Raw genomic sequence first — 14,874 nt, forward strand, 5'->3', positions numbered from 1 at the left:
TTTGTTCAAACGGCATTCTTTAGAGATGAGCCTCAATCTCTAGAAGTAAAGGTGAATTTTTAAAATGAGATATATATTTACACCATGGAGTCTATTGATAATAACAAGACCATATTGTAAGTTTAAACTTGCTAAGAGGGTTGATCTTAGGTTAAGTGTTTTACCAAAATAATTGGGAAGGACATATACCCACTACTACAGATAAAACAGACAACTGATAAAGACCCACTGTATGGAAAGAAATTCTACTCAAGACTCTGCGATGACCTATAAGGGAAAGGAATCTAAAAACGAGTAGATAATATATGTATAACTGATTCACTTTGCTGCATACCTGAAACTAACACAACATTGTAACTCAACTATACTCCAATAAAAAATAATTTTAAAAAAATAAGAAGAAAAAAGTAGATAAGAGGAAACTTCAAGCGCTGACAGTCTTGATGGCAATGATGGTTTCACAGGTGTATTCTTATCCCCAAATTCATTGAGATCTGTGCACTAAGTATGTATAGCTTCTTACATACCTCAATAAATCTTACCTCAAAAAGTTTTTCCTTAAAAAAAATAAGATCTTCTGGATGATTTATAAACCACTTTCTATGTTGGCATTTTACCAATGAAATGACTCGCTAGGGAAAAAAGTGACATTCTTTAGTTCAGCTCATCAGTTTTAACAAGTGCTTTTAACAAGTGCCTTACAAATTATGTGTGTCCTTTTCACAAGTCTCTCTACGGATTCTAGATGCTCAAACTCATTACTTTCCAACATACAGCCCTGTATCCTGGCTTAAAGCAGAATGCAACTGTCTCAGGGAATCTTAATGGCTGGTGCTGAATCTTATTTTCAGTTACTAGGAGAAATGAGAGCCCTCAACTATACATTAATTGGCCAAATGCACTTCTGCTTGATAGAAATCAAGTTCTCGACCACTGATAAAATTCTGGTGACATCCTGAGCTTTATATCTCTGATCCTTTTACAAAAGCTGTTAACAATGCAAGTGGGGTTAACTAGAATCCTTGCAGGGACTCAAACACTGAATGGCTCTCTGGCCTGCATCATAGTCTGATACATTATTATTAATAGCGTGTCACAGAGTTTCTTACCCAGCACATTGCAAACATTCACAGAGATTCATTCAATCAACAAGTATGCAGCACTGACATTGAGAACGTGAAATGTATTGGCAGAAACATTCCCCAGGCCTCTTAAATACTGAACTTTCACTAGCTCAAGGTTCCTGGAAAAAATATGTAATTATAGTAATTAAAGGAACCCAGTGAGGGAAGAGGAAACAGCAGTGCAAAATTTTAATGCCAGAAAGTAGCATGTCGGTAACAAAGAAGACTGACTGACTCTTGTGACCCCATGGACAGTAGCCTGCCAGGTTCCTCTGTCCATAGGATTCTCCAGGCAAGCATACTGGAGTGGGTTGCCATTTCCTTCTTCAGGGCATCTTCCCAACCCAGGAATGGAATCCAGGTCTCCTGCATTGCAGGCAGATTCTTTGCCAACTGAGCTAGGGGGGAATCCCATATTGTCCATGGAATTCTCCAGACCAGAATCCTGGAGTGGGTAGCCATTCCCTTCTCCAGAGGATCTTTCCAACCCAAGGATTGAACCTAGGTCTCCTGCATTGCAAGCGGATTCTTTACCAGCTGAGCCACAAGGGAAGCCCAAAGAAAACTGGGTGGATTGTTAAAAATGCACTTCATACCTTGCCCAGTGCCTTTAAGACGCAACTGGGAAGAGGCTGCTTTTGAGAAACTGTGGGTTAACTGAAACAGTAGAACTGCTGATTGAAAGAAAAGAGCAAAATGAATGCTGAAAATAAATCATATTGCTTCACATACAGTCATCCCTCACGCCCCCAGTTTCTGCATCTGCAACTCAGTCAACCACAGATCAACCTGGAGAAACCAAGGACTGACTACTGTACTCCACCACTTAATATACAGTAAGTCCCCTACATATGAACAAATTCCATTCCAAGAGCGAGTTCATAAGTCCAATGTTTCCATAAGTCCAGCAAAGTTAGCCTAGGTACCCAACTAACATAACTGGCTATACAGTTCTGTACTGCAATAGGCTTATAATGCTTTTCACATGAATAACGCATTAAAAAACAAACACAAAAAAATAAAGAAAACATTTTTAATCATACAGTACAGTGCCTCGAAAATTACGCTAGACATATGAAATAACTTACATGATTGGCCAAGCAATGTATTTGAAAGTTCACAACTTAATGGTTTGCATGTCGGGGACTTACTGAAAAGAACCTGAGCATCCTTGGATTTTGGTCTCCAGGAGGTCCCAGAACCAACCCCTTGCAGACACGGAGGGAAGTACAGGAACACTGTACTTCCTCGTAAGAATATGACCCCATTTCCCATAACCAGAATGGCATCTTCTATCACAACAGTGGAAATTTTTCTGCTAAGATGTTGAATGAGGGATTCCCAGGTGGCTCAGTGGTAAAGAATCTGTTTGCCAATGTAGAAGACACAGGAGATGCAGGTTTGATTCCTGGGTGGAGAAGATCCCTTGGGGAAGGAAATAGAAACCCACTCCAGGATTCTTGCCTGGAAAATTTCACAGACAGAGGAGCCTGGCAGGCGAAAGTCCATGAGGTCGCAAAGAGAGGGATGTGGCTGAGCATGCATGCATACACAAACCATATGTTGAATGAAATCCCTCAAGGCAAGAATCACCTTTGGGACTTCTTATCACTTTTCCCATCACTTTTGAAATATCAAAGCACTACCATATCAAGCAGAATGTTATGAAGCACTCTCCAACAGATGCTCACACCCTCCGCAAACATGCCAGCACCCACAGTCATACCCAAGGGGCTCTTCTCCTCTCTCTGGTCTCTCCTAGGGGAGAGTCCTTGGACTTTAATATCAAATACAGAGGTGACTCTGAAACACTGATCTTTAGTCCCAGTCATTCCCAAACATCCAGACTCACATACATGTGTGCCTATTCTCTCCAACTGAGTGAGAAATCAAAGGCTTCAGCTCAAAATGTACATGGTCCTAGGAGACTTCTTGCTTTTTCTTCTAAAACCTGCACTTCTGCAGAATTTCTGTCTCACTAAGCAGTCTATCCACCAAGTCATTCAAGCCCAAAGCTAAATAGGACTCTTATTTTTTTTTCTCCCCCTCTCCCCTAGTGCCCAAGACATCAGAGACTATCACTCACCTTGCTTCTAAAAATATGCCAAATCCATCCAGTTTCCTCCACCTCCACCAACACCCTAGTCAGTACCACCATCATGCCTTGTCTGGTCACCTGTGATGACCTTCTAGCTGGTCTTCCTCCTTCCCCTCTTGCTATTTTATGATCCATTTCCCCAATGGCAACCATGAAAATTTAAATGACATTTTAAAAATACAAAGAAATCCTGTTTCAGCATTGTTTCACTGTTGAAACAGTCAAAGCACCGTTTCAGCAAAGGCTTTCCAATGCCCATTATAAATAACCAGGTTTCCTGACCTGTCTTACAGAGACCTACACACTCTAACTCTCGCCCGCCTCTTGATCTGAATTCACACCACTCTCCCCTTCCACACTATACACACACGAGTGCCCAAAGGTGCCCCGTCTTTACTGCCTACCACATGACCCTCTCTGGATGCTCTGCATAGTACTTACCACTATACGTTACTTTTGTCTGTTACATATATGTTACATATATGTTTACGTATATGTAACATATATGTACTATTGTCTGTTACCTCTGTCTGTTATTTGTTGTTGTTCAGTCACTAAGTCGTGTCCGACTCATTGAAACCCCGTGAACAGAAGCACGCCAGGCTTCCCTGTCCTTCACTATCTCCTGGAGTATGCTCAAGTCCAAGTCCCTTGAGTCAGTGATGCTATCCAACCATCTCATCCTCTGCCAGCCACTTCTCCAATTGCCTTCATTCTTTCTCAGCATCAGGATCTCTTCCAATGAGTTGGGCTCTTCGCATCAGGTGTGATGCAATAATTGTTCATAATCTAACTCTCTCCTAAAACATGAGATGAGAACGGAGAGCCTTCCTGTTTGTCAGTATATTTCTAATACATAAGAGACTCCTACTCTGTACGTACCCAGTAAATATCTGTTTAGAGAGGGGACACAGCCGGACACAGGTTATCTCTTCCCTGTCACTTTCCTCACAATTTCCAAGAAAAGTGGTTAGCCTGTTACAACGATAACAGAAACACAATTTCTAATCTGACATTAATCGGGATGCCCGCTAGTCCTTGATGACCCGCGTGTAGAGGAAGAGATGCTTCAGAGGCACCATGTGTTTATACAGATGTTCGTCCATGAGGGACTTTTGTTTGAGATTAACCACCAATCATGTGTTTTCTGCAAGGAAATTACACACAGAGCGGGTTCCAACCCTCAACATACTTGCTGACTCAGGGAAATAAAACCAAGACACTGTTTGCAGAAACCTATAGCTGCTTTATTTTGCAATAACATTTAGGATAGGGAATGTTCTGCGCTGAAGTCCCCTTGGTGATCTTTAGAAGATAAAGGGGGTGACACACATCCTGAATCTGAATTCAGAAGTGATATATCATCCGCTGAAGTTGGCATGCAGGTAACCTCTGAATTATGCTGGCAAATTTCTTAACTATCCATGCTTTGGTTTACTCATCACAAAACTGGGGATAATGCTAGAACCTGCTTTATATGGTTGCTAAGAAGATGAAATGATATAAATAAAGCAGTTATACCAGCGCCTGGGATGTAGGGTGTGCTCAAGTAACTTGAGCCACTGATATGAATTATTACTAACCTGTTATTATCAGTGGTTTATAAAATGTTCCAAAAGAAGAAATGTTGAACAACCTCTATCAAAAGTCTATTATCATTGCCATATTACAAGGGGCTGTTTAATGACTTCCACTGATGAACAGACCCAATTCCTTCAGGCCCAAACATACAAGAAGGTAGAGGTGACCCAGAATATTTACATTCTTCACTTTCAACATGCAGAGATCTGACCTGCACTCAGATAAAAAGAAGAACCTATTCTAAATCAAGAATATATTCACAAACCACATACCAGTGCTTAGAAATATTAGTTGTAGGTATACCTGACCAGCCAGAATTTGCTTAAGAAAACGAAAAAGTCAAGTGTGAGTCACTCAGTCATGTCTGACTCTTTGCAGTGACTCTGTAAATCCTCTTCAATAAAGACATAACTTGAACCAAAAAATAACTCAAGGTTAGAATATACATAACACCTAACATTATAACCACAGAACAAAAGTCAGACCACCACAATTCATTTTTCTTATTATTGCTATTATTATGACATCCCAGAAAAAAAATTTCTAAGAACTTGACAAAACCCTTATTACATCTGGATTATGGACTAATCTGAGAAGAGCATCAGTCAGTTCAGTTGCCCAGTTGTGTCTGACTCTTTGCAACCCCATGGACTGCACCATGCCAGTCCATCACCAACTCTTGGAGTTTGCTCAAACTCATGTCCAAGTTGGTGACACGGTAGCACAAAAAATAGAAAGTCGCAAGAAATGTGATCAGCTCCTAGAACTATGGCAGTGGAATGATCAAGCTAGCATACCACAGCTTATCCAATTTAGCAGGGGAAATAAAAACAAAAGAAAAAAGGCATAGTTAGTTGGGATTTAGATTTGCCTACTAAAAATATCTTTGCTCCACTGAAGATATTTCAGAATAAGCATTTATATGGGTAACATGTGGTCACTCATTACTTCACTGATGTTCCTTCATCTTTGGGTCCTACTGTGTGCCTGGCCTGGGGATGCATCCTACTGCTGCTCATAGCTAACTTGCATCTGTGTTCAGGGATGAGTGATAAAAATGGTGGCCAGCTGTCTGCACCTTCCAGTGAAAAGCATTTTTGTGTATATGTGTGTGTAGGGCTTCCCTGGTGCCTCAGTGGGAAATCCACCTGCAATTCAGGAGACGCAGGTTTGATTCCTGGGTCAGGAAGATCCTCTGGAGAAGGAAATGGCAACCCACTCCAGTATTATTGCCTGGGCACTCCCATGGACAGAGGAGCCTGGTGGGCTACAGTCCATGGGGTGGCAAAGAGTCAGACACGACTTAGTGACTAAACAATAGCAACAACAATGTATATGTACATATTTGTAGCCCCAAGTCAATGAAAGAGTATTTATCTAAAAGGCGTTTCATAATTGTGGATCATTCAGTAGCTATCAATCAATTTACCAGAAACTCATAATAAAGCCACAAAGCCGGGCTTTAGTACACGGTTTTCTTTTTTAATATTTATTTTTATTTACTTATTTGGCTGCACCAGGTCTTAGCTGAGGCATACGGTTTATGTTCCCTGATCAGGGATAGAACCCAGGCCCCCTACATTGGGAACATGGAGCCTTAAGGCCATGGACCACCAGGGAAGTCCATGTAGTACTCTGTTTTGGTGACACTTATTTCATTGACTACTCCTGCTTTAGTGACCTTCATGAGCTCAGTGGTAGTGCTATCTCTGTCTATATGTATATTTATGTTTATTTCATCTGTATCTACAAGCCTATATATCTATGAATGGTGGTGGTGGTGGTGATGTTTAGCCGATAAGTTGTGTCCAACTCTTTGTGATCCCATGGACTGCAGCCTGCCAGGCTCCTCTTTTCATGGGATTTTTCAGGCAAGAATACTGGATGGTGGCCATTTCCTCCTCTGGGGGATTTCCCAACCCAGGAATTGAACCCACACCTACTTCATGGGCAGGCAGATTCTTTACCACTGAGCCACCAGGGAAGCCCCCATATATCTATGAATATATCTATCTCTCTATCCATCTATCTATAGACAGACTACTGAACTGACTCAGAGGTTTATGCTCCCAGCATGGCAGGGACGCTGTGAGGCTCCCAGCCCCTCCATGAGGGACTCCGTGAGGGACACCGGGGCTGTTTTTGGAGCACGTGCACCCCTGGTAACTACTTCACAGGAAACACAACCTCAGGGTTCTGAGCTTGGCTCAGTCACGCGGCACAGTGCCATTTTTACATTTAATGACATGTACTCCTTGAAAATGAAACTGATGAGATTCCAATGTGACCTTGACAGTGGGTCCAAATACTCTGTGTTAGAAATGTTAAAGGCAGGAAGGAACTGTCTTCTGATCTTACAGTGTGGTCACAGACCATGTGCTAACGGACTACTGTCAACTCCCCTTTCGGGTAAGCTCACAGCTCATAGACCACCATGAGGGAGAAACGCACTTAGGGAGGACCGTGCATCCTTTCCTCTCTAAGAGGCACAGTGAATGAGGTGCCTTTATATAGAAACAGCAAAAATTATTTGGGGAAATGGTAAATGGCCACAGCTGGACAATATGGGGACAATCTATAATATGGCTATAGTAAATCTATTTAATTACTGTAAAATCATGAAATAAACATCTTAAATCAGAGGCCAGAGGAGCACTCCATTATCACACTCTTAAGGACTATTAAGTAAATCATGTTTTAAAAAATTTCAATCAGAATCACTTCACTAAATAACGTGCACATATTCAGTGCTCATTGTGTGTTAAGGATTGGGAAAATGAACACAATCGAGTTAAGGGCTTCCTGGTCTGAAAAGGAAAGGACTACATGTCTTCAGGGAACAGTTTAATGAGTCCAACTTTAAACTGCCACTGTGGGGACATGCCTAGGAATGTGGAGGTGCAGCACCATTTATCTGGCTATGAATAGGGATAATAAGACTCCATAAAAAGGGTGACATGTGAACTGAGACTTGATGAACATGTTCCCACCTACTGGACAATATGGGAAAAATTACACCAAATACACTAAACTTTGGTTGGGTACAGAGGTTGAATAAGCCCATTCCTTCCTCTTGCAGACAATCTCATATACTTGCAGTTCTGTGTCCAAACTAAAATTAGGTTTTTCTGAGCTAGTTTTCAAAATCATCCATCCATCCAACAAATAATTACTGACAGCTTTTATGTCTCAGGTCGTTCTCTGTGCCTGAAGATGAAGCAAAAATAGGCAAAAAATCCCTGACCTCGTGGAGCTTACATTTTGGGGAGAGCAGAAATGATACAAATGGTTGGGATGGTCAGGGGAGATGGGAAGGTCAGGCACTGCACCCTGCAAGACTCCAATGGCTGTAGGGCAGGGAGTCGAGCAGTTGAGGTAAATGGCCAGAGATATGGGAGTCACTCCAGAGAACAGCGGTGTCCTGAAACCAGATGGAGCAAGTGCTTCAAGGAGCTGAGAGGGATGGATTACACTGTAGGAATGCTGCTGACCTTGACTGGTAGCGGTGATGCTGACAACATCAACCCCTGGACTCGGCAACATGATAGTTGGAGGCTAATTATTTTACAATATTGTAGTGGTTTTTGCCATACATTGACAAGAATCAGCCATGGATTTACATGTGTTCCCCATCCTGAACCCCCCCTCCCACCTCCCTCCCCATCCCATCCCTCTAGGTCATCCCAGTGCACCAGCCCCGAGCATTTGTCTCATGCATCCAACCTGGACTGTGATCTGTTTCACACTTGATGATATAAAAGTTTCGATGCTGTTCTCTCAGATCATCCCACCCTCGCCTTCTCCCATTAAGACAGGTAATCTTAAAGAGGCAGGACTGATGAAAGGACTCAGCGGTCCAAGTGGGTTCAAAAGGAAGTGGAAACACAGGAATTTAGGATAATAAATACAAACAAATGCTTTCAAGCAATTTCTCTTTAAAGAGAAGAAAAGAATGAGCTCATGGTTAGAGAGGAAATTCAGATCAACAGGTCACTTTTTTTTTAATGGTAGATGTTTGCCTTCCTATTGGAAAGATCTAGCAGAGAGGGGGAAATAAAAACTGATGATGCAGGAAAGAAAGGGGAAAACTGTTTAAGTACTGTCTTAGAGTAGGAGAGAAGGAATGGGATATTCATGCCCAAGTTGGAGTCTTGGTCTCAAGAAGAATTGATCAGAGTGGTCAATGGGTGGGACATGTGATTGGCCAAGTTGGGGAGGTGCCTCACCTTCAAATCATCACTGTAGCAAGGAGGTTACTTTCTGGAGAAGCAGGAAGAACCGTTCTCAAAGGTATACATACGACCACTGAGCTGCGAGCAAGGCAGCTATATCCCGCCCTCTACCAAAAGAAAAAAAAAAATTCTGAACAAGGATAAACAGCTTGGACACACTCACCTAATTCCTCTGCACTGGAAATGGAAGATATGTTCACTATTTTTAGACACTATTATATGAAAACATGATGGTATTTACTTCCCAGAATCTACTGACCATCTTTCCAACCTTGGCTTTGGTTTAACCAAGAGTGGTTACTGCCCAAGTTTGAGGCAAAAGCAAATGAAACAAAATGACTCTGCTCCCTTTGTGGCCTGGGAGGCTAAAAGAGGCAGAAAGACACAGGCAAGCCACATGAAAGGCTCCAGCGGAGAAAACATGAGCTGACGAGCTTTGCGACCCTGCAGCTAGGGAAGCCTCTCCAGTGCTGTGATCTGCAGACCACAAGCAGGAAAACCTCAAGTCCGTGAAATCCAAAAATCCAAACACAGGGCCATTGTTATGCCCTTAGGAGAGTTCTGCCAGAGAAGATCTCACACACAGTTTAATCAAGGGGCAGTGTACTCACAGGCACATGTAAACCTTCAAACCCAAGCAACTGACCCCACACACAGATATCTGTCCCTCTAATGGGTACCTGGGAATAAACAGCACACATGGGCCATTCCCAGGGAGAAAAGGATTCTGAACTTCATCACACATCTGTGACTCACAAATATTTATAGTAGTCAAAGAGCCGGGACAATAACATATGTGCAGAAATTCACCCAAACAAACAAGTTTCAAAGGCCAAAACCCCAACAGGGGAGAGAGCAGGAGAGAAAGCAAGGTTTCCCCATTCTGCTGCCTTGGATTGTGAACAGTGGACGCACACAGCTCTGCTCTCTGTGAACCTGGCTCATGCGGACTGAGATACACATGGCAAAACAGATCAGAACTGCGTGGGGCCTTCCCAGATTGCTGCCTGGACAATGGGGCAAGAATAAAAAGAGGCGGAGACCACAGCTTTACTATTACAGACATTATTGAGACTGACAGGCTAAATCTTGATCCCCAAAGGCAACCACTCAGCATGTTTAAACAAGGGGTGTCCCTTGTGTCAATGACATACATAGAGATGCACTGCAAATATCATAAAATAGAATTCCTATCAGTACAGCAGCACCAACAGAAACCCTGACAGCAGAACAAAGAATTTACCAGCCAAGAAATGTAGAAAGCTAAGGAAACGTGGAGACTTGAACTGGGGTTCAATGTTTCCAGAGCCAGGTTCAACTCCATCTTCAAAACAGAAATCTAGCTAATTCTCTATTTTTGGGGACTTACAAAATTATGAAACCGTCCTCATAAGCCCGGGATAATTAACAATTAATTAATATTTTAGGTGAGTACTCTAAACTCAACAAGTGAAGACATAAACCAATATACACGAGATTCCACCAGTCCTGCCTTGGTATTTCAGACACACCACAGACTATTTTGGTGAAAATCAAAAGTTACGTACAAAAATGAAACAAGGGGAAAACACTACCATATGACTTAATAATGCTCAACATAATGAGTTAAATTCTACTGAATAAAAAGATATGAAATGCAGCTGTTAAAAAAAATAGGTAAAATGCCAAAGTTAACCTTCCCCTAGCTAAAAGACGAAAGTTAAAGAGTGAAAGAATTCCAGTTGTCTGGCTATAAACCTGATCTCTATTTGTAGGATGAAGCAATATTTCGTTGAAATCTCTCATTCCTACAAATATTTTCATTGTCTGAACATTCTCCTTAGATTAAATTTCTGGGATAATTTTTGTCAGGAAGTTAAAAAAGAGGCAGAATAAAATTATGAGAAGAATTGTAAAATAAGAGATAGTTATTCTTAAATAAGTGAAAACTTCCCTGAATGAAAGAGTTGAGTGTTTTTAATAATATCAGAAGAAAGTAAAGGAAAAAAATTTATTAATTTCTAAGCACAGATTGAAATAATCACGAAGGAGCTATCTGGTGACACTAAAATACACTTTGAATTTAAAAGGATAAAGTTAACAAGCTAGCATACTGGGGAGAATTACAACAAAGGGGTAATGTTCCTAAAAATAAATTCTGCAAATATCTGTTAAAAAGACATGGAACATCTGAACAGCTAAATGAGTATAAAATGAGAACTAACAATTCTTTAACACGTAAGTTCCCTTCCTCTCTTCTACTTTCCCTCTCTCCTGCTCTTCTCCCCTTCTCAAAAAAAATTATCACACAAAAATTTTAAAAACCTACCAAATAACATAATGAGTAAACAGTAGAGTATATAAAAGGAGGCAAAATTATCAAATTGATTAAAAAATTAATGATGATGATGATGATATTAAAGCTTTAGCAAAACAAATTCTATAACATATTTTTAGTGAAATAAAAATATCTAGAATACTTCGGCAAAGTCGACTGACAATCTTAGTAACGTGCATTGACTCTGAAAGAGTAAATCAACTATAGCTATTCTGACATAATGAGTTCATCTTCAATTAAAAACAAACCTTCATAATAACAGTTGCTATTGTTTATGAAGAGTCTACTTTATGCTCCAAATTTCTACTCTTCACAAAGTAGTGACAGCGTGGGCTGTAAAAGCAAACAACAGCAAGTAGCAGTGGAATTCAGGAGTCTGCTACACTCCCCTTCTCAAGATCCTTTCACACTGTCCGTGATTTTTGTTAACTGAAAGCAATATATATCTTCAGCTAAGAAGTCAGAAAGAGAAAAACAAATATCATATATTAACGCAAGTATGTGGAATCTAGAAAAATGGTACCAATGAACATATTTGGAGGGCAGTAAAAGAAACACAGACTTAGAGAATGAAGATGTGGACACAGTGGGGGAAGGTGGGTGGGATGAATTATGACCCTGGTACTGACATATACACTGCTGCTGCTGCTGCTAAGTCACTTCAGTCGTGTCCAACTCTGTGCGACCTCATAGACGGCTGCCCACCTGGCTCCCCGCCCCTGGGATTCTCCAGGCAAGAACACTGGAGTGGGCTGCCATTTCCTTCTCCAATGCGTGAAAGTGAAAAGTGAAGTGAAGTCGCTCAGTCGTGTCTGATGCTTCGTAACTCCATGGACTGCCCACGGACAGAGGAGCCTGGAGGGCTAGAATCCATGGGTTGCCAAGAGTCAGACAGGACTGAGCGTATGCATGTAAGCACACACACATTTGGTTCATAAAGGGCCAACACCTCAACCCCAGAGATGACCTGTTTAGAGTCTGGTATATACCAAGGTGTGATCTAACAGACTTTGTAACACACAGGCACTTGGATGCAGAGATAGTATGAGTGTGTTTTTAAGATGAATGCGATTATATTAAGTATATTATTCCACAATCTGCTTCTTCTGATTAATAAGGTACCACACCTAGCTTTCCAATACTTTTATAATCTAAACTTTACTTTTCATATCATAGCTATTAAAGTGAAGAACACTTTTCCATTACTTGTAGAAGAAGGGCAGAGACCAGTGGCCCTGGAAAAAGGTATATCCTCAAAGGTTATACAACATCAGGCTCACACCCTTGCTACAATTACTTCTGTAAATGAAGGAATGAACAACTAGGACAGGTCCCTGCTTAAACTCCTTCAAGAAATACAAATTAACTGGTTTTCCTTTATCCTTCTTGTTAGATGATAAGCAGTAATGTAGAGAGTCTAGCAGGGCTTGAAGTTGTCAGACGTATCTTTTTGCAAGAAAAAGTTTAAAAAACTCAAAACCCCACCTCATCTGATGTACGTAGCAAAGAGGGCTGCCATGTTATCCCATGATTTAAGTATGCCAATCTTGTTCCCACTTGTCTTGCAAACATCTCTTTTGTTCAGAATAAAAGATGAAGATTTGATACCGGAATGCTTCTGTACAACGTAATTATAAAACAGCCCCCAAGCTAATTGCATGATCGCCCTAATAAGAATAAGGTAACACATCTGGGGTGTGTATGGAGCAGCATGTATGCACAGTCATTCAGTCGTATCCGACTCTTTCCCACCCCAAGGACTGTGGCCCGCCAGGCTCCTCGGACCATGGAATTTTCCAGGCAAAGTGGGGTGCCAATTCTACTCCAGAGCATCTTCCCGACCAGGGACTGAACCCAAGTTTCCTGTGTCTCCTGCATTGGCAGGAGAATTACTTACCACTGAGCTACCTGGGAAGCCCAGCAGCAAGTATACGGCTACCAAATTAAAATGTCCCATTTAGAAATTATATGGAGACCAAAATAGGAAATGCTATCTGAACTTAATTGGTAAATAAGCTAGACATTCTAGATTACCAACATCATCTTGATCAGGCCCTGCTTTGAGCAAAGCTGTAGTCTAGGTTTGGACTCAGACTAACGCACTCGGGGCACACTCTCTGTGACACGCACTGAACACCAAATGCAGTCACGCCAAGGAGTAGGTTTTTGCAGTTATAGTAGACTTTGTTCAAAGCAGTTCATGATTAAATTCTGAGCATCCAAGATAAATTCTATTAAGGGACTCATACCTACTGACCACTAAAACACTTCCACTCTGAAAACTGGGATCTTGGAGCACTGCATGTCGATCAAGGTTCAATAAACTACAGTCATGTGGGACAAGACCAGCTCAGCTTGACACCTGTATTTGTAAATTTATATGTATCATCCATGACAGCTTTAGGCTACAACACAGAGCTGAGCTGGTACAAGATAATGATGATGATGACATGAGAGAGATGACATGGCCAACGAATCCTAAAATGTTTCCTATCTCACCCGTTTCAGAAAAAATTTACTATCTCCTGATATAGACTGCTGTTCAAAAAATTGATTTCTCATTATTTAACGTGAGCTTTGAGGATCTAACTATTTCGAGAACAGAATAAAACCATGTCTGTCCTTATTCTCAGGAGGCACACTTAGTGCTAAGAGTACTGATTAGGCTTAAGAAAATGGGTTCACATCCCAGCCCTGCCCCGATCACTTGTGAGATCTTGAGCCCATTACTTTACTTCTCCGTGCTTTCAGTTTCTCTCTGGAAGCTTGCTCATTCTTTCACTGCCTTTCTGGACAGCAGAGATAAGTGATACTCACAACCATCATGGTACCTCAATCTATGAAATTGTTGGCTTCTTCATTTCCCATTTGAGTGTCTGACTCACCAAGGAGGAAAGGGGTGGAGTGTGTCCTCGACCATGTATCACACGAAGGATCCACAGCCACTCGGGTGGTTCAGCCCAACTCTCACACACCAGTGCTTCAACAAAGAAAACAGGGGAAAAAAACAGAGATTATACTAACCCATTTGAAAAGAGGCCATGGTCACTGCTGATCGACTCTAGAAAGTTCCATGAATCCCCTGCACAACCAGCTACATCAACAATGTAAGGCTTTTCACAGAGCGACTTGGAAATCACTTCACAGCCCTAGCCTCCTATCACATACCAATGGACTCATTTCCTCAGAAAAGGAGAAACAAAAATTCAAATGTCATTAATACAGGAAAATAAATCTCATAAAACAACCAAAAGGATCATTGCACACCTATTTAAATTATTTTAAGCAGCTTGAGCATCAAATTCCAATTGTGTGAATTTACCCATTTTATGATGGGTCTTACATTCTGTTTTTGGAAATACGTAGTACCTTAAGTAATGCATTTCAAAAATAGGAGATGAAGTCAGAAGGTATACAATAAACTATACTAGACTCAGAACTTGTGTTTTTATTTATATATTAATTTGTTTGATGCAAAATATGAGGCTTTTTTTAAAGGAAACTGTAAACTATATAAACAAT

The 14,874-nt window shown here is 41.1% G+C and overlaps 1 protein-coding gene across 3 annotated transcripts in view; it reads right to left on the reverse strand.

The window, feature by feature from the left end:
• The window catches only part of SEMA5A (semaphorin 5A), a 534,007-nt gene that overhangs the window by 396,273 nt on the left and 122,860 nt on the right, over positions 1 to 14,874 (reverse strand). The window contains exon 2 of one of the 3 annotated variants that reach the window (XM_065905242.1): positions 14,238 to 14,332. The exons of 1 other annotated variant lie outside the window; for it this stretch is intronic. The gene's annotated coding sequence lies outside the window, so the exon portion shown is untranslated. Of the gene's footprint in view, positions 1 to 14,183; positions 14,202 to 14,237; positions 14,333 to 14,874 lie in introns of those variants that run through there. One more of the 3 variants, XM_065905243.1, reaches the window with a different exon arrangement.

This window comes from Muntiacus reevesi, chromosome 14 (genome assembly GCF_963930625.1).
Source record: "Muntiacus reevesi chromosome 14, mMunRee1.1, whole genome shotgun sequence".
Classification (NCBI taxonomy): Eukaryota; Metazoa; Chordata; class Mammalia; order Artiodactyla; family Cervidae; genus Muntiacus; species Muntiacus reevesi.